Source organism: Camelus ferus, chromosome 14, assembly GCF_009834535.1.
Source record: "Camelus ferus isolate YT-003-E chromosome 14, BCGSAC_Cfer_1.0, whole genome shotgun sequence".
Lineage (NCBI taxonomy): Eukaryota > Metazoa > Chordata > Mammalia > Artiodactyla > Camelidae > Camelus > Camelus ferus.
In genome coordinates, this window is record NC_045709.1 from 58,604,840 (window position 1) to 58,630,957 (window position 26,118).

General features: G+C 33.6%; 1 protein-coding gene across 6 annotated transcripts in view; it reads left to right on the forward strand.

Moving 5' to 3' along the window:
* The window catches only part of PCDH9 (protocadherin 9), an 858,720-nt gene that overhangs the window by 628,218 nt on the left and 204,384 nt on the right, over positions 1 to 26,118 (forward strand). The window lies entirely within an intron of this gene.

Here is a 26,118-nt window from a genome sequence, read left to right on the forward strand (position 1 = left end):
TGCCTCACTTCCCTTATCTATGTTGTAACTGTCTAATAACAAACTATTATTTTGATAACTTTGTTCACCTTTTATACTTCTTTTCATGGACATAATTTATTTACCAACTTTATGTCATTTCACTACTAATAGACTAAAAATAAAAACAAAAGCAAAACATTTATCATTGAAAACCTATTATGTATTAGGAACATTACTTAGCATCGGGAATACAAAATTAAGAAAATTGTATACTATAATAAATTTACATTTAAGTACGGAAGAGAAACAAAAAATTGATGCCTATCCAAAAACATTACTTAAAAGCAAATAAAACTCTTTAGAGTTGACTGGTGCAATTGTGTAGGATAAAGAAAACTGTTTATTTTATCAAAATTCTAGTCACCTTTAAGAATACCAATAGCATGTGTATTAGTTGTTACAAAGACCAGAGAGAGATTTGCATATAAACTAGGTAATTTAGTATTAACTAATCTGTGAGTGACAATAAATGTATATATGAATTCTCCAAAGCAGAAATTGTGAGTCTTGATTTTCTGAACATAGTGCAGTAAAATTCCATGTTAGAAACAGGATTAAATAACTCCCACATGAAAGATGTACTTAAAACTAAAACTGTATACTGTTTTGAAAATTACAAATATTTAAACATCACACATCAAAGCATTAAATATGTATATATACATACATATGTATACACTGTAAGTCAATATATTTAAGTCAATCCTCAGACCTACATCCTTAAATTATTAAACTGATAAAGAAAAAATAAAATTAATAACTACTCATTCAACTTGAGAAATTAGGAAGAATAAATGAAGCCAAAAAACTGAGAAGGAAGAAATCAATAATTGATTTTAATTAACTAAAATTAATTAAAATTAAAAAATAGAAAAATGGTAGAATGAATAAAAATATGAGAGTGGGAAAACATAATGAATAAGAAAGGGAGAAAGCACAAAGAAGTAGGAATAAGAAATAAGATAAACAAAATAATGGGAAAAATTAAAATTTTAATACATTTTATAAGGATTCATCTTTTCTCTTGTTAATTAAAGTAGTTCTGTAAATTCTAAAACAAACTACCAGTCATAAATAACTAAGTCATAGGGATGTAACTTACAGCACAAGAAATGTCAATATTTCACAATAACTTTGTATGGTGTGTAATCTATGAAAATGCTGAAACACTTTGCTGTACACCTGAAACTAATGTAGTATAGTAAGTCAATTGTACCTTAATAAATAAATTAAGTGCTGCAGCACCAAAAATATTTCAAGTATTCCTTTGTTTTAAGGTATATTTGACAAATTAAATTTTAATCTCTTCCCCCTTTCGTCTCTCACAGTATCATCTGTAGTTTCTGTAGGCAATTTAATAATAAAGATAATTGACATTTATTGAACATATACAAGCAAACAACCTAACTTAAGAAGAGTGAAACTGAATTATCTGAGAGGTTACAGAAAGTTGTGGTCACAGCCTGTCGAGCCAGAATGTCTGATTCCAAAGCCAAGCTCTGCCAATTATCTGCTGTAAGAACTTGGTCAACTATGAAAACTACTAAGTGCATCATTTTTTTGTTTTTCTGTAAAATGGTGGATAAAAATAGAACCTAATAATAATAGTGCTATGAGAATTAAATAACTTATTATATATAAAGCACTTGGTGTAATTTAAGCATTATAACAAGTGTTTGCTAAATCTAAAAATGTACCTTTTTTGTCTTAATCTAAATTATATAAATCCTCCCTGCTTAAAATGAAAACAGAAGAAAACCTACTCTCTTTAATCTTCTGCATTCTATTCATCCCATAATTTTGTCCTCATTAAAAACTAAAAACAGTAGTCTGATTTAATGGAGGTCAGATATCACTGTCAAAAATGTTTTAGGAAACACATGTATCAAAAGCATTTTGAAAATGTTTTGATTTTCCTGTACAACATAAAAAAGCTACCTTTATAAATGGAAAAACATTCCCATGTAAATTCAAACAACTCATCCTCACCCATCTAGTCCTATCGTGTGTGTGTGTGTGTGTGTGTGTGTGTACTTATCAAAAACTATTTAAAAGAAGTATATGTTGGAGGAAAAAAAGCATCTTGCAAATAGAATGACTAATTGCAATGAAGTGAGAAAAATTTGACTCTTTTCTTACTTATGATGGTATATTTTTCCTTGAATTAACTTTGAAAACAAAAACATTTTAAAATGTATTCTGGTTTTCAATCATAAGATTTTATTAGAAAAATATATCAATGATAGATTATCCTTTTTAGTTTCTGATTACTTTGAACCAGGATTTCTTAAACATACAAAAGGCAATTGTTAGTGTCAGGAATGCTATTTATAATCACCTTAGAAAAGCTCAAATAAATTTTCAAGTAAATGATGAAAATGAAAATCTGTATTATTCAAATGTAGACCATTTAAAGTAGATATCACTATAGTTGTGATCACAACAGGATACAAATCCAAAGTCAAAAGTTTCATAAATTACAGGAAATGATGAAAATAATTTTTTAAAAAAGAAGAAAAAACTTGCATTTATAATTTTTATAAGGAGAAATCTTTAAAAGTTAGAGGAATGTTTTGAATTATAAGGCTCTGATATTGCAAAGTTCAACATGTCTATTCCAAAAGGCATTACTGTTAAGTTTTAGTATATCACATCTCTCTACACAATGAAGAACATAAAATTGCTCTTTTCAACTTTAAGACAGGAAAAACAGGTAATAAAGCACACACTCCCCACCCCACACACACCTCATAAGGCTTCCTACAAGTTATAGTGTTTTAAAATAATTATTTATAATTAAATATTATTTTAAAAGCTCCACAAATTATTTTATATACTAGAATTTCCATTTGACTCTTTGGATTGTTCAAAAATGTGCATTCTGTGTTACCTACTTAATAATCTGGCTCTGCATGGATGGGGAATTAGGAAAATTGCTTTTTCAAATTATAATACAGCCAAGGAAATTTCCTTTCATAAGTTACTAAATAGCAATATGGTAGTTCTTTGTAACCCTTCTGTAAAATTAGTGGAAAGTAATGCAGAGGCACCTTTATCTTTTATCAGGATTAAGGAGAAAGATTCCATTCCAAACAAATATAGAGGGCTTGTGGGAAGGTTCTTGCCAATACTGGAAAGAATGCAGAATACAGTCACCTTTGTGCACATAAGAAAAATCTACTGTATGACTCAGTGGAAAAGAATAACAATGTTTACTATAGGAAGTCAATTTAATTAACCTTAATCTCCCAATAATAGCCTTGAATACTCTGTCAATTTGAACAAAGAAGAAAAAAATTCAGTTATCAAATGGAGAATGGAAAAATACTGTTTTTTTCTTTTTTTACTGGGGCACATAATGTCCTCAAATTAAGAATAAATGCTTCTAAAGCATTTTTGGCTTTGCAAAGTCCTACACAGCACACATAAGCTTGATCTAAATCGTGGATAAAGCACTTCTTAGCAGCTACTGTGTACACAGCAAATAATAACTGATTACTTTAAAAGTTATCAATTAAGTTTTATGTTTATAAAGTTGGTGCTATGAGTAACTGAGTTGAAGACTAAGGTAATTATGGAATAGTAAGTCTATATAATTTGTCAACAATACAGGTCCAATTCTATTAGATACAGAAGTAAAATCCAATTCTATTAGATATACCATCATCTAATTAAAGGAAGCCTGATATTTATTACATTTCTTGAAAATTTTTATTAACTAATTTGATCTATTTCTTTTTACATCTGTTTAACCCAGGGAATGCAAATCTAGGGGTGGGTTTATCAATATCAGAATGTTTCATTCTGGTTCACTAAGGGAAAAGTAAATCTCAAGATTTCTCCATGAAAATGACTATTGATCTGTTTGTCTTGATTCTAAGTGACAATAAAACAAGCAAAAGAAACAGCATGCAAATCAAGTAAAGGAAACTAAATACACTTTATGTTTTTCTTATTCATTATATATAATCTTGGGGTAACAAACAACGTAAAGGTCATCTAAGCTTGCTGAAATCATTTTTATATTCAGCTGCATTAAAACTAAACTCTCTGTTATTCATATTGGCCAGGGAACATTGGATCTGCCTAAATAAAAATGAATTGTGCTTTCATATGTATGTAGGTGTACATGAATGTCAGTGTGTGTGTGTGTGCATAAAACTGCCCTTACTAAAGTTGATTGAATGTGTTTGATTAAATTAGAAGTTTATGTAAGAGCTTAGCATTTCCCTTCATCAATATTATACATGAATTATCATTTATTATTAAGTTTTTGCTGGTGACAGAAAGCAGGGAAATATTGGTAATGTAGACAGACCCTGTTCCTGTGGTCATGGGAGCTCGCTGATGTTTAAAACAAAGCATCAAACCCCTGCATAATGCAAGGATAAAGTTTACCTGTAACTGAATTGTAAGAAAAGTATTCAGTAGTCACACATTTCTAATTCTGTCTGAATGATGGAGTCAAGGCATTGGTATACTGAACTTATGTGTATTAAACTGCTGAAAAGGGAGGAGCTGTTCAGATTGTGTGGCAGCCCCACTGGGAAGGACCAGGAGGTGAGGGTGTGATAGGAGGTAGAAGTTGGCTGTGTCTCATTCCCAAATACCTTACAGAGGGTAGCTTGGGTCTAGGTGATTTTTCCTTAGAGTCAAGGCTCTTAGCCTGACATCACCATGTTTCATTTCTGTATTTTATTTATTTTATTTGTTTATAGCACATGTTGTTTAAAGGGAAAGATTTGTGAGATGTATCTTTTTTTTAATATTTTACTTCAACTGACTGTTTCTTTTCTTGAACTGCCTTAAAATGCATTTAATGAGTTTGTGTGACAAATACTCACTTGCCAGAATGAGAAGAATTTCAGCACATGACCAGATTACACATACAGCCATCCTGCTCAGTATCCATAGGGAGATGGGTTCCAGGACCCCCCTCGGATACCAGAATTCAAGTCCATTGTATAAAGTGGTGTAGTATTTGTGTTTAAACTGTGCACATTCTCTCTTATACTTTAAATCATCTCTGTGATACCTAATGCAATGTAAACTGTTGCAGGTGACCAGCAAATTCAAATTTGTTTTTGGACTTTCTAGAAATCTTTTTTTGACCATTTTCTCTCCAGGATTGGTTGAATTGGAGGATCTAGAACCTGTGGATACAAAGGGCTGATTTTACATGTTTGAGGTGTAAATTACTTATACTGCTGATTATTCTACCTTCTAGGGATATGAAAGAATGTGTCAGTGATTTTTACAGTTTAATGTGCAATTTATTTAAAATGATTTAATTCTCTTCTTCAATAACATCGTTATGTTAATGAGTATCGAGAAATGGAATAAAAGGAAGAATAACATTATTGGAAAATAAAGCTATTCTGGTCAAAACTCAATTATAATTATCTTTGTATATGTTTTGCCAAAGTTGAAGGTCACATTTTATGATTATATGACTTTATATGCTTATATAATAATCTGAAAATTATAAACATTGTAAATTTCCTCTACAATGTTGACTATGTAACTCACCCTCTTTATTAGTGAGAGTTCTCTAGAGAAACGGAACCAATAGGATAAACATATACAAAATTGCAATGTAAAATACATATATACATAAAAAGATTTATTAATATCAAGAAATTGGCTCTCCTGTTTGTAGGGGCTGGCAAGTCTGAAATTTGTAGGGCAGGATGGCAGACCGGAAACTCAGGCAGGTTTTGTTGTGGTCTTTAGGCAGAATTTTTTCTTCCCCAAGAATCCTCAGTTTTTGCTCTTAAGGCCTTCAACTAATTGAATGAGTTTCATCCACTGTCTGTAGGCTAACCTCCTCTACTTAAAGTCAATTGATTATAGATATTTGTCCATAAAATACCTTCAGAACAACTCTTACTTTAGAGTTTGATTACATGACTTGGTGCCATGGCTTAGCCAAGTTGACATATAAGTTTAATCATTACATTCTTCACTGATAAAATCTGATGCTCATAATTTACTTTTACAGCCTGCTATCATTAATGGAAATATTCTGATCTTTCATGTAGTACCTTACATAGTGCAGATATAAATGATACAATGCCTGATGAAGACGATTATTAGTCTAAACCTACCAAAAACTTTTACATCACCTCATTCAAAGGCTTCTCTTCTACCATTTTCTACAGATTTCTCAATACTTCTTAATTCACTTTATCTATATGGTCAAGTCTTTAAAATACGAATGAACATTACAGGAATTAAAAATGAGAAGGGCGTATATATTCCAAACCTGTTAATTTACAGATAAGGAAAACTCCCAAGAGCTTCCCTGGGTCTCTGGTTCAAGTAGACGCATGAGCATAGTTTCCTAGTTCTTTCTGGGTTTTATCTATAATTGAATCCCTACTCTGTAGTGAGTTGAATAGTGTCCCACCACCAAAATTCAAGTTCACTTAGGACCTCAGAATGTGATCTAATTTGAAAATGGTTTCTTGGCAGATATAATTGGTTAATACAAGGTCATACTGGATTAGGGTGGTACTAAGGAGCAATGACTGTTGTCTTCATAAAAAGGGAGAGAGAGAAACAGGGAGAATATCAGGGAAGATGCAGAAACACACAGGAAGATGGCCACATGAAGACAGAGGCAGAGACCAGAGTTATGCCACCAGAGCCCAGGAACACCAAAAGCCACCAGACTTTGAAAGAGGGAAGGAAAAATCCTTCCCAAGTGCCTCCAGAGTGAGTATGGCTCTGCCGACACCTCCATTTCTGACGTCTCACCTCCAGAACTGAGAAAATGAACTTCTGTTATTGTAAGCCACCCAGCTGGTGGTAACATAGTATGACTGCCCTAAGAAACAATTCACTTTCATTAAAATTGGACATTGGAGCTTTCTCTACTTTCCTTAGGTTACTTTTGAAAAGAATAGGGAAGCTTCTGCAAAAAAAATCTTCAGTGACTTGGGTTAAATCTGTGAGATTCTGGAGACTCTGTATTTGGAGGGGACGCCCCATTTGGGCACTTCTCTTCAGGGTTTGCACAGTATAAAAAGTAATGTATTGGATTAGACACCATTTATCTGGGAGGAAGGCATTCTTCTTCAATGGGGTATGTTTAAAATACCACATTAGTTGAATTGACTTGAATTCTTTGAATCTGGTCAAAATTCCTTTCCTAATCCAATTTTTTTTTTTTTTCCTGAGGAGAATTAACTGCCCTAATCTGTTGTGTGTCATGCACAATAAGTTACTTCCATTAGAGTAAGAATGAGCTGCCAAGGCTGTCAAAGACATGGCCTTTCAAGGTGTGTGTCTCCATTTGGAGTCATCATGCAACCAAAGACTCATTAAGCTCGTGTAATTAAATAAAAACAATAACCTAAATAATTAAGAACAAAGTCATGACCTTTAATGATCCTTTAGCTTATCACTGATACAAAAAGAAATTTTAATTACCATTAATGGTCTTTGTATATCTAAGGTATGACACACTTATAATTCACCTAAAGGGAGGCCTCAGTTCCTTTTGCACATGAGGTACCCTTTCGGGAGTGGGTATTAATTACTCTTACACAGAAACAAAAGTACTTTAAGTTCTCAAGGTATTTTCTGACAACTGTCAGCATAAGTGTACATAAAATTTTAATTGTGTCCTGAGTGGCTTCTAATATAAAATTATCCTTGAGAGCTTTTAGGAGAACTTTAAACTTCAGTTGGCGTGTAAAGAAAGCTTAACTAATTTTCTGATTATGTTCAGGCAGCACAAGTTACATTTAATGTGTATGACTAGAACTGACAGTTTGATATGTGGTTAAGATCAAATTTAATTTTCTACTACAATTACTAAATTTGCAAAACCAGCACTACAAGGTACTGTGTTTATGTGAACTCATAATTTAGTTTTCAATAGTTCCTTTATAAACATATGTGTGTATAAATAGCTTCCCCCCACCAAATTCAGAATTATTGTTCAGTATTACTGCATTATTGCTCAGTTCTGTTTAGAAAGCTATTCAGCAGTCCATCTTCTATAGTCTAAATGTTCGGTCCCATTTGAAAAATCTCTTCAAATAGAATTTTAGAGAGGCAGCAAGGGAAAGAAACAGTAAATATTAAACTCATAGTGCTTAAAAGAAATAACCTGTGTACTTGTGTATCAGTTATCTGTTACCATGTACAAACAAACAAATGAACAAAACACTCTAAAACTGTCCAACAATACAGAAACCATTTCTTTAGCTTAAGGTGCTGTGGGTCAGCAGCTGGCATTGAGCTCAGCTGGGTGGCTCTTCTGCGTATGGCTGGGCTCTGTGATTGTGTTCAGTGGCCAGTCACATGGTGGATTGATTGACGAGGGGATGGCTGAGGTAAGATGGTTGTGAGTTCCCTGGTGGCTGAGGTGAAAGGGCAAGGAGGCTGCATGTCTCCCAGCATCCCATGGGCTAGCTTAGGCTGGTTCTCAGGGCATCTTTTCAGGACTCCAGGGATGGGAGCAGCACTGGGGAAGGCCTCGGGCCCTGAGCTCAGAACTGGCGTAACTTCATTTATGCCACATTCTGTTTCTCAAAGCAAATCCCCAAGCCCATCAAAAATACAAGACATGAATAAACAGACTCTACCTATTGATGGAAGAAGCTTCCAAGTCACAATGATTATAGGGTAGAATAAAGACTTGTGGCCATTTTTGCAGTCTGTTACCACAAAATGAATAGTTTAAAGTTCTACTCAAAGATTCCAATTTAGCTGGTCTAGAAATCCCTTCAGTAATATTTGTACAGCAGAAACAGCCCACAGTGACAGAGTACATGTGTAATTATAAAGTCGGGATAAGTCACAATTTTGTTAAGCATTAATTCTCCCACAAATGAAATGATGGGTTTGAGCTGATAATTTTAAATGTCCAATCACACCTGAGATTCTTGTCACCTAACTTCAGCTATTTAGGAAACCATGTTACATTTAATCCAGTATTATTTAATATTGTATTACACATAGATTCTTAAAATAATTTTATCATTTACATAAAATAAGTTGTATCCATTATTTTAAAAATCAGTCCAATTATTTTATACTTATAAATGAATGGATCAATTCTAATATAATGATGTCCTTGTGTATAAAAATCTCAAAGCAATGGATCTTTTTATTACTAGACTCTCATATGTAGATTATAAATTTTTATATTTAAAGAACTTCTTTCTTTATGCATCTGTGTTTTGAAATAATGCTTATTTCAATGCCAAATACATCATCTGGATTTTTATATAATACCAAAAAAGGCAGTTTCATCATTGAGTCATGGCAGAATTTTTAATTTTTAAAAATTTTTCTTTATTTATTTTTAATAACTTTTAAAAATTGAACTTTAGTTAATTTACAATGTTGTGTTAGTTTCAGGTGTACAGCAAAGTGATTCAGTTATACATATAAATATTCTTTTTCAGATTCTTTTCTATTAAAAGTTATTACTAGATATTGAATATAGTTTCCTGTGCTATATAGTAGGTCCTTGTTATTTATCTATTTTATCTGTAGTAATGTGTATATTTTAATCCCAAACTTGTGATTTATCGACCCTTTCCTCTTTGGTAACCTAAGTTTGTTTTCTATGTCTGTGAGACTATATCTGTTTTGTAAATAAGTTCATTTGTGTCATTTTTAATTTTTAGTAAATTTTTAAAATTAAAGTATAATGAATTCCACATATAAGTGATATCATATGATTTTTTTTTCTCTATCTGACTTACTTCACTTAACATCATAATCTCTAGGTCCATCCATGTTGCTGCAAATGGTATTATTTCATTCTTTTTTATGCCTGAGTAGTATTCCATTATATATATAAAATATATATATATATATATAATCTCACATCTTATTTATCCATTTATCTGTCAGTGGACACTAAAGTTGCTTCCATGTCTTAACTATTGTAAATAGCACTGCTATGAATATTGGGGTGCATGTGTCTTTCAGAATTATAGTTTTATCCAGATATACACCCAGAAGTGAAATTGCTGGATCATAGGGTAAGCTTATTTCAGTTTTTTAAGGAATCTCCATACTGTTTTCCATAAATGGCTACACCAAACTACATTCCCACCAGCAGTGTGGGACAGTTCCCTTTCTCCACATTCTTTCTCACATTTATTATTTGTGGACTTGCTCAGTGATGACTATTCTGACTGCTGTGAAGTGATACCTCATTGTAGTTTTGATTTGTATTTCTGTAATAATTAGCAATATTGAGCATCTTTTCATGTGCCTATTGGCCATCTGTATGTCTTCTTTGGAGCAATGTCCATTTAGATCTTCTGCCCATTTGTTGACTGTTGTTTTTTTTTTTTTTATGTATTAAGCTGTATGAGCTGTTTGTATATTTTGGAAATTAATCCCTAACTCACTCCCTGACTTCAGACTGTACCACAAAGCTACAGCAATTGAAACAGTATGGTGCTAGCACAAAAACAGACACATAGAATAATGGAGAAGGAGAGAATGCACAGAAATAAACCAGCACACTTACACCCAATTAATCTGTGACAAAGGAGGCAAAAATATACAATGGAGATAATGCAGTCTCTTCAGTAAGTGGTACTGGGAAAACTGGACAGCTTCATGTAAAAGAATGAAATTAGGACATTCTCTAACACCAAATACAAAAGTAAATTCAAAATGGATTAATGACCTAAATGTGAAACTGGATACTGTAAAACTAGATAGAGGAAAACATAGGCAGAACACTCTTTGATGTAAATCCCAGCAATATTTTTTTGGACCCATCTCCTAGAGTAATGGAAATAAAAACAGAAATACACAAATGAGACCTAATTAAACATAAAAGCTTTTGCACAGTAAAGGAAACCATAAACAATACAAAAAGGCAACCTGTGGACTGGGAGAAGATATTTGCAAAAGATGTTACTGACAAGGGATTAATTTCCAGAATTGTTATTTCTTTATTTCATTCAATAAGGAGTGAAGAAGAAGCATAATACACTTAAGAGTATTTCTTGGGAAGAGTCCCTAAGTGAATAAAGTCTTACTAATAAGATGGGATGTCAGGCTCATGGTTATGGAATGTGAAGCAAGTAGAGAGACAGAACAGAAGGCAATAATCCAGCTTGCACAGGGACGTAATATGACATTCAATGTGCCATGCAAAGCAGAGGAGAGGTGAAGCTGAGTCTCTGTGGTAGGGGGCTGAGGACACCATACAAAGAGCTTGGATATTACCCTGAAAGATATCTGGAGGTTTTCAGGAGATGAGAAGTAAATTTTATCAAAGTAATTGAAATTTCAAATCATTCCAAGTGAATGACACTGACCTTGGAATTGAGTAGAGGGTGAAGAGAATCTGCAAAATACTGGGATGATGGAAAATAAAGAGCTCATGGAGGAAATGAAGATCATGGACTTTAAGAAGGTAATGTTGAGTGTGAAGAAGAGGGTTGTAGAATTCACAGGACTGAAAAATGCCCGTTAACAGGTCAATGGTGACTTCAGTGAATGTGGCTCCAGCAGACTGCAGTAAGGTGTTGAGTGATGTTAAAGAAATGTAGGCAATGGGTATAAACTATTCTTCTGAGAAGTCTGGATGAAAAGGAAGAAGGATTTTTTTTTTTCTTAATCTTACTAAGAACATATTTAGACACAAAAATATTTCAATGTCTCATATATATAATAAATTATATGCATTACTTAATTTAAAGTTTAACTTCAGTTTTATTTAATTCCTTTAGAATCATGAGACACTGTTGAAAATCACACTTCTCACTGAAGAATAATCTTTGCCAAGTATTTCGCTGAGATAAACCTCTCATACTCCTTAAAGAGAAACACTCTCCATTCCAAACTTATAATGAATGTCATTCCACATGTGATGGTTAATTTTATGTAACAACTTAGCAAGCTCACAGTAGCCAAATATTTGATCAAATATTATTTTAGATGCTACTATAAAGGTATTTTTAGATGAGATTAGCATTTAAATTAGTGGGCTTTGAGTAAAACAGATTGTCCTCAATAATGTGGTGGGCCTCATCTAATCACCTGAAGGCCTTTATTAAAAAGACTGACTTTCCCCAGTGAAGACAGAATTCTGCCAACAGACTGCCTTGAACTCCAGCTATAACTCTTCCATGGGTCCCCAGCCTGCCAGCCTATCTGCATATTTTGCATTTGAGAGCTTCCCCAGATGTGTGAGCTAATTCCTTACACTAAATCAATCTCTGTCTCTCTCTGTAAATATATATATTGAATATATTTATACATATATTGCATACATAATTATATATCCACACACACACACACACACACACGCATGCACATATCATATTAGTTCTATTTCTCTGGGAGAACCCACATACCCCATGAGATGTGAACATTAAAAGATCAGGTATCTAATTTGGTAAAAAAAAAAAACAAAAACAAACAAAAAAAACCCTCCAAACACAATTCCTCTGAATTTTCTAGCTGTAGACAATGTTTGTAGAACATTTTTACATAGAAAAGTATTAAAAAGCATTAAATCATTACCTTCCAGTGTTATATGCTTTTAGTAGATGTCCCCGCAACACTTCTAATTGCTTGTTATAAACATGTTTTAATTGTCATCCCATGACCTTTCACTCTGTCTTTATGAATAATATGCAGAAAGCAAGAGTCCTAAGCACCAATTAATGCAAATATAAGTGAAACACTTGTATTGTCTGAATATTATTAACATGAAAGATTTTTTGAAAGTATCCTTGTCATGGAACTAGACTACCAAGGTAATGCTAATAAGAAGTGTAGAGAAAAAAACTCTTTTACCCTCTTATATCCCTGCATTGCATGTTTGGTTTTCTACAGGTCTTGTCAAAGAGCATATAATGATCCAAGGAAAAGCGCATTCATTTTTGCATAGGAACAATTCACCATAAGTAAATTGGAGGGTCCTTTTAGTGTACAGTGAAAATTTTACTAGATAGCTTTTGAAATGAACCCTTAACAAAAATGTTTGTCTCACTTTGGTCACTGAATACCCAAAGCCAAGAGGACTTCCTATTCAGTGACTAAGATATTCTGTGACCAAATGTGCCCTGGGTAAAAGATTTCTTTTAATTAGAATAACTGTTTGAATGACTTCTGGGTTAATCTTTACAGAGTAAATACTAAAGCCTTATCAGTGGTCTACAAGGATCTACATGATCTGGCCCCTGGCTCCCTCCTTGACCTCCTCTCCCCATACATCTTCCTTATTCTTCTCTGTGCCAGCATTCCTGGCCTCCTTTTATTCTTCAAACATGCAAAGCAAATTCTGCCTACAATGCCCTTCCAGCAGGTACCTTCAAACTCCTTCATTTATTTGAGGTTTTCTGTTCAAATGTCATCTTCTCAGTAGGCCTTGTGCACTATGTAAAAATGCCAATTGACCCTATCTGTCTTACCTATTATGTATATCAAAATAGATATGCTAATTGTAGAAACTATGTACTAATTAGATAAATTGGACAATATGGATAGGTTTGAGGTTCAATGTACTGCAGACCGTGTGCCTACCACACGTGGGGCCAGCACTCAGCACTCACTGAGCACAGTGCATCCTGGGCTGATGAATGAATGAGCCCTGAAGTTTCCAGGATGCTTATCTGCAGAGCACTCATGACCACTTGTGCATGCAGCTAGTGGTCCTCCTCTAGGCAAATAATTGAAGCTGTATTATCTCTGTACCTTCTAAAATTGAGGTCTATTCTTCAGAAAAATAGTGTTGAGAAATAAATAAGCTAATTCATTTAAAATTTCAATTTTAATAATTCCATGTTATACCCTCAAAATACTTTAAAGAGATTTGTAAGAGCTTTTAGCTTCTAAAATGTATTGGCTTAGTCATAGGAAACTCACCAGTTGAATGCCATTCTGTAACATGCTTTATGTTTTAACTTGTCTGTTTATCTAGTTTTATATCTGCTTTTAAAGACCCACTGATTTTAACTTAATTGACTATTTTTGCACATTTTCTGTGATAGAAAAGCATGGTCCTATAACTCAGAATCAGTGTTTACTTAATGTATTTCATCTTCAAAATAACAATTTGCATATATCCACTTTTTAGGAGTTAATAGCTATTTACTTAAAACTCTTTTGCACAGTTCACTAACATTTTTCTAATGCTCCCAAATTATCCATTATGATTTTTTTTTGTTGTCTAAAAGATAGCAAAATACCAATGCTTTCTTCATTTGTATTCAGCAGCAGAAGCCACTTTGATAAGAATGTGTGGCTTCCTTTGTGAGTCTTACCTTTTCCTCACAGACAGATGAGGACCGAGTGTGATGACATCTGGGAAGCATCTTGATGACAGAGCCTGTCATAAAATAAGAGCACAACACAGTTTTGCCCCAAACCAAATTTATGTGTTTTTCTTATATTGAAAGAAATTGTGCTAAAGGATGAAAGTAATTCCTGGTTTTTATTTATTAATTATTATTTATGTTTATTTATTGGGTTTTTCTTTTTTTAGTTGAAGTATAGTCAGTTTACAATGTTATGTCAATTTCTGGTGTATAGCATAAAGTTTCAGTCATACATACACATACATATATTCCTTCCCATATTTTTTTCATGATAGATTACAACAAGATATTGAATATAGTTGCCTGTGCTATACAGTAGCCTTTATTGTTTATATACTTTATTCATAGTAGTTGGTATCTGGAAATCTCATACTCCCAGTTTATCCCTTCCCACCCCCCTTCCTCACTGATAACTGTAAGTTTGTTTTCTATACTTGTGAGTCTGTTTATGTTTTGAAAATAAGTTCATTTGTGTCTTTTGGGCATATGTTGGGAAGAAACTCTAATTTGAAAAGATACATGCACCTCAATATTCATAGCAGCACTATTTACAATAGCCAAAACATGGAAACAACCTAAATGTCCATTGACAGATGACTGGATAAAGAAGATGTGGTATATTTATACAATGGAATACTACTCAGCTATATAAAAGAATGAAATAATTCCATTTGCAGCAATGTGGATGGACCTGGAGATCATCATTCTAAGTGAAGTAAGCCAGAAAGAGAAAGAAAAATACCATATAATATCACTCATATGTGGCATCTAAAATAAAAGACACAAATGAACTTATTTATTAGTGTCTTTACTTCCATCCCAACATGGTATAAAGGAAAGGTCCCTGAGTGAGGAATCAGAAGAGCTTAGTTTGAGCTTCAGCTGCCTTGTCTCCTAAGGTGTGTAACCTCAAATAAGTCACCTAATAAACTCAAAGAGCTTATATTTTATAAAGCAAAAATAAGTATTTCCTACAACTCTGTGGGATAATGAGGATAATCAAGAGAGATAATACTTGACAGATTGTTTTCTAAAGGACATATAGATATATCTGTATGTGTGTGTGCATGGTCATTAAGACACCTTTTGAGAACTGATTACTTCATTTCAATGATATTATTACAAATATAGCTAGAGTTCTTTTCAAAAATATATTATGGTGGACATTTTTAGTTTATTCTTTGAAACATTCTTTCTTCTGGTAGCTAGCATCATAGACTTGGGGGAACTGTTCCCTCATACTGCTAGTCCAGATCTGTGGTGGTGGGAGCTGCCAATGATGGCATTGTATGGCTCTGGAAAAACTGATGGTGTGTTACTCAAGAAGTGTCCATCAGAGTCCTTCCTGAGTGTTATTTTAATTAGATGAAATTAAGAGAAGAGAGTTTTCTGAGATGTGAGTCTAGGATCCACTCTCAACTATATACCTTCTTTCTATATAGTCAGGGGTAGCTTTTCACCTGTTACATTCTGAATCAGTCAAGTTTGAAATACATTCTGACATATCATAAATTAAAATGTGTTATGAACAAAATAGTATAAAGTATTGTATTTGGATTATGCTACCTATTGCTCTCGGCACATCTGGGCCACGTAGTGGAGGACTGGACAGAAAAGTGCTATTATGTACAGCAAGCCTAACCGCATGCTTCTCTGAGAGTTTCAGCAAGGATGCTTGTGGTTATAGGATGCTATTTTAGACTTAAAGGGGTGGGAAAAATATTCACGGTTATTATTATTTTTTTAATTACATTTTAGTTGAAAAGGAACAGCTTATTCTATGTATAAAGTCAGAGCCCAGTGGTTAGGGAAACCAGACACACTGGGAAATGTTTCCATCTTGCTAACATTTTTTACTGTGACTAATATACAGATTATTCCTGCCATGACTACATGAGGAAGTGTCTGTATTCCAGTTTTCCAATATTTCATGTTCTGAGAAGTATTCTTTAAATACTGTTCTGTTACCATCTCTTTATTGATCAGAATGCCAAAACATTTAGTGGGTTACCAGTTTGGTTTCCATTCATGCCACATATATACATAAAAAAAAAAAAAAAAGGTTTGGATCGAAGAACTCAACAGCTCTCCTTTATTACAGAGCCACTTTATGCTTTTGGGGCCTGGTGTATTTTTATATAATAAATTGATAGAAAAAGGTAAGTCACTGTTTTATAATAAAATATTCCTGCTAGGTCTTAATAACTATAGCTTTGGTCACAGTTTGACAAGAGCTATTTTTGAATTTGTTAGGAATTTCAGAATCTCTAACAACAGATTATGCTGCCAACATTCATAAGGGTACTAAAAAGACAAGACTGTCAGCTTTGATGTCCACTGTATTTGTTAGACAGTTCCACTGAGTAACGAGTCACCAGTTAGTATAACTCTCAGAGGAATGCATGCAACTAAGGTCTTTCTAAAAAGAAAATGAGTATTTGAGAGAAAGGAAAAGAAATATACAATAAAAATTTAACTAAGACATCCTTTAAAAAAAAAAAGATTCATCTTTATAAACTAGCAGTTTCAGATTCTCTTGGCTTTTCTCCAAAAATTTCCCTGACTCTTGTACATTATCTGGTTGTATCAAAATGATATCATAGAATTGGGACTCATTGCATTTTCAATTTTGAATTCATCTGGTTCAGTCTTTGAAGTTGAAACATCAATATGCACTAATGATAACAGCACTTCTAAAGGCAAGAGTAAGGAAAATTATTGAATCCAAACTAAGTGTATACGCTATCATAATGAGCATGTCATAGTGTTATTTTCAGTTATATTTTCAAATTGTCTAATCGGACCAGATTTCCACCCTCCATCAATATGCTGCCCACACAGAGCTCCAGAAGTCAGTCATTAACGCCAAAGCTGGATTTGGTTAAATAAAATGAGTTTTCTTTTTTTGTATTCTTTCTGTGCCTTTATATTTTATTGCATTTTAATCAAAACATGTTGTTAGATTATACAGTCAATTAATAAAGTTGTTGGATAGCCATGCAAAATACACGTCAGAGCTATGCCTCTTAAAGCAAACAACATAAACAAATTAAAATAATACGGTGGTTAAATAAGTGCATCTTGCCCTAACTAAGTAATGATGTTTAGTCTATTTACTTAATCTACTTAAACTCAGTGACATGAGGAGAAAAATGCTTAAAGTCAGATGTTTTCATCAGTGCTTATAAGATTACTGGGATATAATATTGTTAAAGTAAAGGAGATGTTAGAAATATATTGTTTGTTAAATTTGCAGAAAACTTAAAGATATATGCTTAAATTTTAAGTAATTCTTAATTTTAAAATATTGTTCCTTGCCACACATAGGAAAAACATGAGATAAAGTTTAGAAGAATTTTCAAGAAAAGTCTTCTTTGTTTGCTATAACTTCAATATGATAAAATTTACTTGGCTTTATAAAGATGCATTTGTTTTCTTAAAATTGATTTCATGTTTTTGAAATAACAGTTTGTCTTTCATTTTGCTTCTAATAGAAGCATATAAGACTTATGTCATTAAATATTTAAATACTTCTAAACAGATTGTTATGGTCCCAGCGTTTTTATATTTAACTCAATAGGGACAGTAAAACTAATTTTTTAGAAGCACTTTTTTTTTTCAATAACTGTGTTCTTTTTTTTTCAATTTCTTAACTATCTTTATAGAATATTGATAAAAATGGTATTTACTCAGCAAAAGTGAAAAAAATATGGTTACACTTTCTTTTCAGTAGATAAAATTTTGCCTATTTGCAAATGAAAACCAGAATTACTAAATGATTTTTTTTTATAAATGTAATCTATGGATTCAGTATTTTGAGTGTTATTGTAATTACAACATTTCTCCTAGTTTGTAAGCTTTTTATTATTTCCTTTTTCATTTCTGCACTTTTCATTTCTTTTTAGCTACTTAACTACCTGGATCTTGATATAGAACTTAGAGCTTAGAGTTCTATATGGGAATTATATAAGCTCACTGTGTTGATGGCAAATCTTTTTTTTTTTTTCCTTTGAACAATGTGTTTCAGGCAACTTTCACATCCTATCTATTCTGTTGACTTTAACCACTAAGATGACTACCTACAAATCAATTGACTAATACCTAGGATCTCGCTAAAAAATAACCTTAGGTTCCAAGGAACAATGATTTCTTCAACAATTATTTTCTCCAAGTAATTATTATACTTAAAGGCAAAGGGAATTTGATTGGTAATTTGTGATGAATATCCAAATAGTTTTGCACTTTCTAATTAGTTTGACATTCCTCAATATTTAATTAATATATATAAACCATGAGAGTTAGAAAAGGGTTCAGTGATTCATTCTGAGAAAGCAGAAAGCTGAGTTAGAATTCCAAAAAGGAACCGATGAGTAGTCTGGAACTCATCCACAATTATCTGGGAACAGCTGGTGCCCCTTCACCATCACTTCAAGTGAAGGCCCTGGTTTTATCCTTCTCTGCCAGAAATAACATCGGCCCAGAAGCCCTGAATCCCAGCAGCACAGGACCTCCAGAGTGCTTGGGAATTTAAGTGCACAAGAAGCTTCCTCTGCCTACACAAAGATGTGTTGCTAAGACCATGGGCTAACCTTTTAACTACTTCAGGATGCTTTGAGTTATGTCCATCATTAAGCCACTACATCTTATCTTTGGTTAAACCTTCTTTTTTTTAAAACTGTAATTAGTTCTCACATTGTCGCTTAGTTTGAAATAGTATATTACTCTGCCAAAAATGCCATCATAGCCAAGCACTCATAACAGGTAGAAAGAAAGGTAAAAATCAAGGAGAATGGGTATTCTGATATGGAATTGAGCAATTAGAAAATAAAATCAAAATTATTTATATATTTGAAACAGAAAGTAATATTGCAATCAATTGCTAAGAATTTGGAAAAAAACATTTAAATTTGCTTTTCCAATTACAACTCATTTCAGTGTCTTGAATATTAAAACTCACTGGTCAATTTGTAAATCTTTTCCAGTTGCTCTTTGGACAACTTCTATGCTGACTGACTTATAGGACATGTTTAAGCATAGAGATTCGATTTAAGGATTTCTAGTTTATGAAGTAAACATAAATAACGTATCTTAGGATGGAAGAAACAGAGTGGTTGGGGATGTATAGACATTCCCCTCATTTTGCAGGGGAGGACACTGTAACTTAGAGAATTTAGGTGAAGGTGAGCCTTAGCCTAATCTCCTTTTTTGTTGTCATCTTTCATGAATAATTACATGACGGAAATTTCACTTAAAATTCAATGAACACAGTTGTGTTAATACTTCATTCCCTAGGATGTATAAACAGTATTTTAAAATGAATATTATTTAAAGCCTCACATTCAAAAATCGCTCCTCCTGCTTGTCCAGGAGCTGTCTTGCTTTTTAGAGATTTAGGGAAAGGACAGTCACCACAAACACATCTCAGGACACAATCGATGCTCCTTAGAAGAGCTGTTAAAATTTAGATGAAGCTTTTCTTCCTTTAGTCCAGATTCTTGATAGTAAAGAATCTCAACTGAATAAAAAAGATTCATACCATAACAAGAAGATTGCTTCTTGAGACAGTCATAATATACTATCCTTTTAATTTAACATTGTCTTGTTGTTGGTAACAGTGCTTTCAACTGCCAGATTGAAAACAATGATTTTTAATCAGTTTTCCATATATAACTTTTAATGAGTACATCCCAGCAATCCATTGAGATTAAATGGGGATAAAGACTGCTGCTTTCTTGTACTTGATAGGAATAAAATGCAGCATCCTCCCAGTCTTAAAATAAATGCAAAAGTGGAGCTATCTATTATCAGCAAGTTCTCATTTGTCTTTTGTTATTTAGACCAGAGTTCTTATCACCACCTGAGTCTGATAGAACCAATATTACCAAGGAAGCAAGGGACAAAAGGGATCAAAGGCAGCAGACAAAGGGAAGCAAAGACAAAAAAAAAAAAAAAAGATTTAAAACAAAAATAGAGTTTTTGTTTTACCCTCAACAATTTTTAATCACTTAAGTTATTTTTAAAGTCCTTTTTTTTAAGGCACTCCAATAAGATCCTGATAATAAGCCTGTGGGGAAAACAATAAAGGATTAAAAAAAAAAACAAAAACCAAAAACAAAAAACAAGCCCCAAACAAACAAACAAAAAAAACAGATGCTTTTCAACATCTAGCATCATGGTTCTGGCCTGAGAAAACAGGAGAAAGTACGTGGGAGAAGTCAGGGAGTTTCACAGAAAGGTGTACAAACTCTTCAAAAGAGGGAGAGATTGGCAAAGTATTTTAGAAGGCACTGTTCTTCCCAGAGTGAGTCCTCAAGATGATAGTGCAGCCAACACCAGCAAAGGATAAAGTATCTCGTTTCCTCACAATCAACTTATTTGCTGCTGAAAAGAGAGGGAAAACCCTGTTGGTAATAGTAACTGTATTTTTATGTTTTCATTGGGTCAGCAGACACATGGAAATAGGCTTAACTAAAGAATAATGAGGATTGTCTTAGTTTCTAAATAACATTTATTTAGCGTGTATTGTGATACCAGATTGATAAAAATTGTGAGAATTTTTTCTTGTTAATATCACAGTTTACTTAAAAAAAAAGAGAGAGATACCACATAGACACTTATGAGATGGTACAGAGATAAGAATACAAAACATAGAGATAGGACTAGGTAAATAATCTACATCAATGAATAAATATCTAACCTTCAAACCCTACTAGTAACAGAGAAATAAAATGTACTAAGTAAGTGTTAAATTTTCATCTCATTTGAGATAGTTTCAGGAGACAAGCCACACGCTGTCCAAAAATAATGAAGTCTGAAAGGTTGGCCACTGGGAATCCTTGTCACAAACACACATCTTCCCATGCTCTGACAGTATTAATAATTTCTTTCCATAGACCAAAGACCTTCAAAACCCATATAGGAAGGAAGTAGAAGCAGCTTAAAAAGAAATTAAAATTAAAACCTGCGCTTAAGTTTGAAATTGTAAGCAGAGAAGTTATTGCCTGTTAAACTCCATATATGGTGATTGACAATAGGAAATATCGATATAACATAACAAGATCTGCAGGGAGATATGCGTGTGTGTTTATGGTGTATTACATGAATGTGTTGTGTGTGTATTTATGACTAACTCTTATCATAAAAGTTGTGGGTCATTAAGTTCCTGGAAAATGAGAATTTTTCCCCCTGAAACAAGTAATGCCCCCTCCAGCCCCTGCAAGTATGGTGATATAATCTCTTTCTGGTATGCAATGCTATCTTGTGATGTGATATTGATCTGTATGAAGAGCTTTTTATGCTTTATAACTTTGTTCTGTAATTGTGGTATATATTGTGTTTTATGTCACAGATATCTACTCTGCTCTATAAAAAGAGATATAAGAAGAAAGACAGAACAATTCAGTTTGTTTTATCAGATACTTCTGCAAACTGAAAAAAAAAAAAACCCTGTGAAAACAAACTTCTTATAATAAAGAGACTGCATAATATTCAGTTCCAAAATCATTTTATACAATATTCTTTAGACAATCAGACTTCATTACATCTTAACAAACAGTGTAGTTATTAGTTTTTGGAACAACTATGACTCTACTGATGTGCAAACAAAAAGAAAAGGAGATACAAACCTTTTTTTTTTTTTTTTTGGTTTCAAAAACTTCACACAAATAGTAATAAAAGGCAGTTACTTTTCTCCCAAAATAGTTCGCTTTCATGCAATAGGTTCTATTTTCTCAGCTGTTAGTACTATTATTGGTGTAAAGACTGGGTGTATAGCTAGAATTTTCCAATTCCCTTAAGTGGGGAATCAGTTTGTGTCTGAAGAAGTGGTGCATTTCAAGTCCTTTTCACCCTGTCAGTATTTGAGAGTTATTAACTTCAACTTCCTTTCTGCCTTTTGAAATCTGACACTGATTTGTCCCAGATCTCCCAAAGGCCTCTATGTGCAATTAGCCATTAGATTCACTGAGTAATTACTTCATTTTTCATATAAAATGCACTTGATTTATTATATACTTGGGAAGCAATGGCAGAGATAGGTCAACAGCAGTTAAAGGAGATTAAAGGAGATACTCTATTTAACTGTGGAAGCAATCAGTCCCCATAAGACTGTTAGAGAAAAATATGAAGGGTACCACTCAAGTTCAATAGTGGTTTTCTGGATAAATTTGCCACTGCTTTGAAAATTAACTCAGTAATGGGGGGTCATTTTTTTTTAAATTTTACCTTACAGACACCCAAGTGAGTAGCAGAATGATGCACCTGTTATAACAAATATAAGAAAAAGTGTTTCTAATTCTCAGTACGAGTTTCACAGCTCTTATAAACTGTGTAAATCAGCACAGTTTTACTGTTTAAATGGAGAAAGAAGAATGTTGTTATGTCCTCTTCCTGCCTTTCAGGAGAATTTTCTTCCTTTACCCTTTTAGGAGAATTTTGCTGGCTACTGCTGTACTAACATAACACTTTTCTAAATGGGTTTCTCCTGTCTATGGATAAGTTAGTCTGACTTAAATAAATGATACTTTACACGATAATACAAAAGGTATGACTGGCTTAGAATGAAGAAAGATGGTTTCCTTTCGACTAGGTACTCACATTTTATGTGTCGTTTAGGAGTTGATATTGTACAGCTGAAAATTACACTTCAGTTGCTTGGGAAAACACATTCTAGCAGGATGCCAGTACTTTTGTTTCTGCTTGTACGATTGCACTATCACTAGGAGGTTCCTCAGTAGAGTGCTTTGCTTCTGTGGGGCTGGCATCTGAAGAGAGAACAATTGACTGACCTTGCCTGGCCTAGGAAGGAATGCCAAGTCGGAAATGGAAGGCTCCCCGGTGAAGGGAACCGCTGAGAGTTTTCATTGCCCAAGATAACAAAGCTGGGGTGGATCTTTCAGAAATTATAAAGTCAGATCCAAAGAGACCAGACTTTGTCTTCCTCTGCCATTTCTGTTTTAATTTTTCTGATTCTAGTTAACTGCGAGACGATGAAATTGTAGAAAGGAAAAAAAAAAATAAAATAAAAAAGCTACTCCTTCAGAATTATCACCCGTCAACAATATATTATTCGTGTTTGTATAATTTAAACTTTTTTTTCCTGATGTAACATATTCACCCCTTTTGCTTTAGAGACTACGGTATAATAACTCTCCAACAGAACGACCATAATTTGATTCCTTGTAGTGTTTATTTAGGGATAACGGGGAATGTCTTTGGACACTCGATCAGTGTGTGCATAATTAATGTCTCTGATAATTTATCACTCGTATATGACCCATCCTTTCATAGTTTCTTTTATCTTCAACTTCCTTACACTTTTGGGACCATTTTGTCAATATATTACTAAAGGTGGACAAAGGCAAACAGCTTTCCTTCAGTAGTTTCCACCATGTGGAACCTCATTAGTACAAAGGGTGTTATCCAGCCTATGAAAATAGAACGTCCAGAAGACTCAGTTTCCCACTCTGAAGTATCAGAACTACATCCACATAAGCACCTGAATATTATCTTCTGTTTTCTATAAATTAGAAGAGAGGGACAGAGATGAATGCAGAAAGAGAGATCTGTAGGTCAAAGTAGTAAGGAAGATTTATATCTGACATACAAAGTGATGACTCAAAGGAAGCATCCTATCTTTTAGTTTAAAAAAAAAATGACATGACAACATTTACTGGTCTGGAATTCTTCATTGTTTGAGAGTTTGAATAAAATGAGGTGGCCATATTTCACCTTGACACTTACAATAATTTGGGAGTGGTTAGTACAACGTGGAAAGATGGACAAAAGTAAAAATATAAATTTCCTGTAACTGGCTATTTTCCCCAAGGAGTGCCCTGTAAGACTGATAAGGTTTTCTGAAAGTTTTTGTAGAGGATTAATGCTAGCTAGTTTTAGTGTCCCCAAACGAAGCTGGCCCAGGAATGAGGAAATCCCAAGAATATTCATATTCAAATCCCACTGCTGCTGCACATCCTACCTGCTCCCTGTTTAGCTCAACCAAGCACGGAATGGCTATTTCCAGCCCTTGGGCAGTCCTCTGAATTCAGTGACATGATCACTGTCTGTTCATGCAGTTTTATTTGAACCAAAGATAACCCTATAAATTTATCATTTATAAGCAATTCAAAAGACAGATTCTCTTATTCACAGAGATTTTATTAAAAACAAAAGTAATCCTAACATTTCTGATTTAGGTTGCTTGGACATACTTTTTGCTGGGGATGTGGTAAGTCTGTTTTGAACTTCCATTTATGTGAAATTTGACTTTATTATGTTTCAGTTATTTGTTTCAGATATTAGGTTTAAGACATTCAGAGAAAAACCAGGGTATCTGAAGCTTCTTGTATGTTCACTCCCAATGCAGTGAGAATCTCTTTCTCATAAAATAAAAATAAAAATTCTGACAATTTAACAAATATTGGTGTTCTAGAAGGAACTGTATAGCTGTACACCGGGAGTAGGGGGATGAAGGAGGGAGAAGGACCAAGTTTTCAAAACACTGCATGAGTTAAATATGTGGAATTTAAAACTGTCATAATTTTCAGGCATTTCAGCTCAGCAAAATTTCTGAACTTTGAGCTGTACAGACTTTCCTCTTTTGGGGAATCTTCATTCCGACAAAATGTTAATCAAAATATTTGTACAAGGCACAGTACTCTTATTTTTATCTTTTATTAGCACCACAGGATCACAGTCACTTTACACAGCGTTTGTAACTCAAACCTCAGGTGTTCTTTCTCTGTGCTTGTTCAGTTTATAATTAAAACAAATAGCATTTCTCCTTCTCTGAAGCACTTGAAATGGGGAGGATCTGGTGAGTGGAAGCTTTCTCCTCTTCTTGATAGAAATGGATAGGTGGCCTCACACTTACAGCTATTATTTATTTTTATGAAGCACCAATTATGTCTAAGCTTGGTGCTCAGTCCTAAAACTATACAGAAGACAGTGTTGCTATAGCCCCTTCTACTGGCAGAATCGGCCAATTGATTCCCAATTAAGTAGTGCAAATAAAAGCTTTGAAAGAGAAGGGTTGTGCAGTGGCAATGCAAATAAATGGAAGGGTTTAAACACTATTTAGGAGCTGACATCTAAGGATTAAATTAAATATTTAGGAGCTGACATTTAAGGATTAAATAGTGTGGGTTGAAGGAAATAGGTGAAGTCAAGGATGACATGCATGGTCCTAGCTTTGGCAGCAAGGTGAAAGCTGGCAAGTTTGAGGGAGAAAAGGATAAGCCTTTGGGGAACACAAATGGAGATGTCTGAGATGCAGCTGAATGTGTGTTGTGGGCAGAAGCCAGATTACAAAGCTTGAATCGTAAATGGATGGTAAAGAGTCAGAGACATTTAATGTAGACAAACATGTTCGAAAAAACTTTGAAGGAATTTGGCTTAAGGCAGCAAGATTGAGTGAGTGGATAAAAGAGAAAGATTTTCTTTCCTTTTTTTTTTTTTTTTTTTTTTTTTTTTGCTTTTTTCTAGTGATGGAAAAGTTTTGGACATATGTAAATGCTGATGGAAGTGTGCCAGAAAAAGAAGGAAATGTTGAAGAGTGAATAAAGGCATCATAACTGATAGTGCTTAGGTCTAGGGAGGGGATGAGGAAATTGGATGCAGAACACAGCTGGAGGGACCAGGATGTCACTGGATACTGGCTGCTGTTCATTTTAAAGATGGGAAAACAGAAAAGATTAAGAGTGAAGAATTAGGGAGGATTGTAAAGGGGTGGCAAATTGGGGAATTGCCTACTGATGTCTGTTTCCAAAAATTGACATGGCCTTTT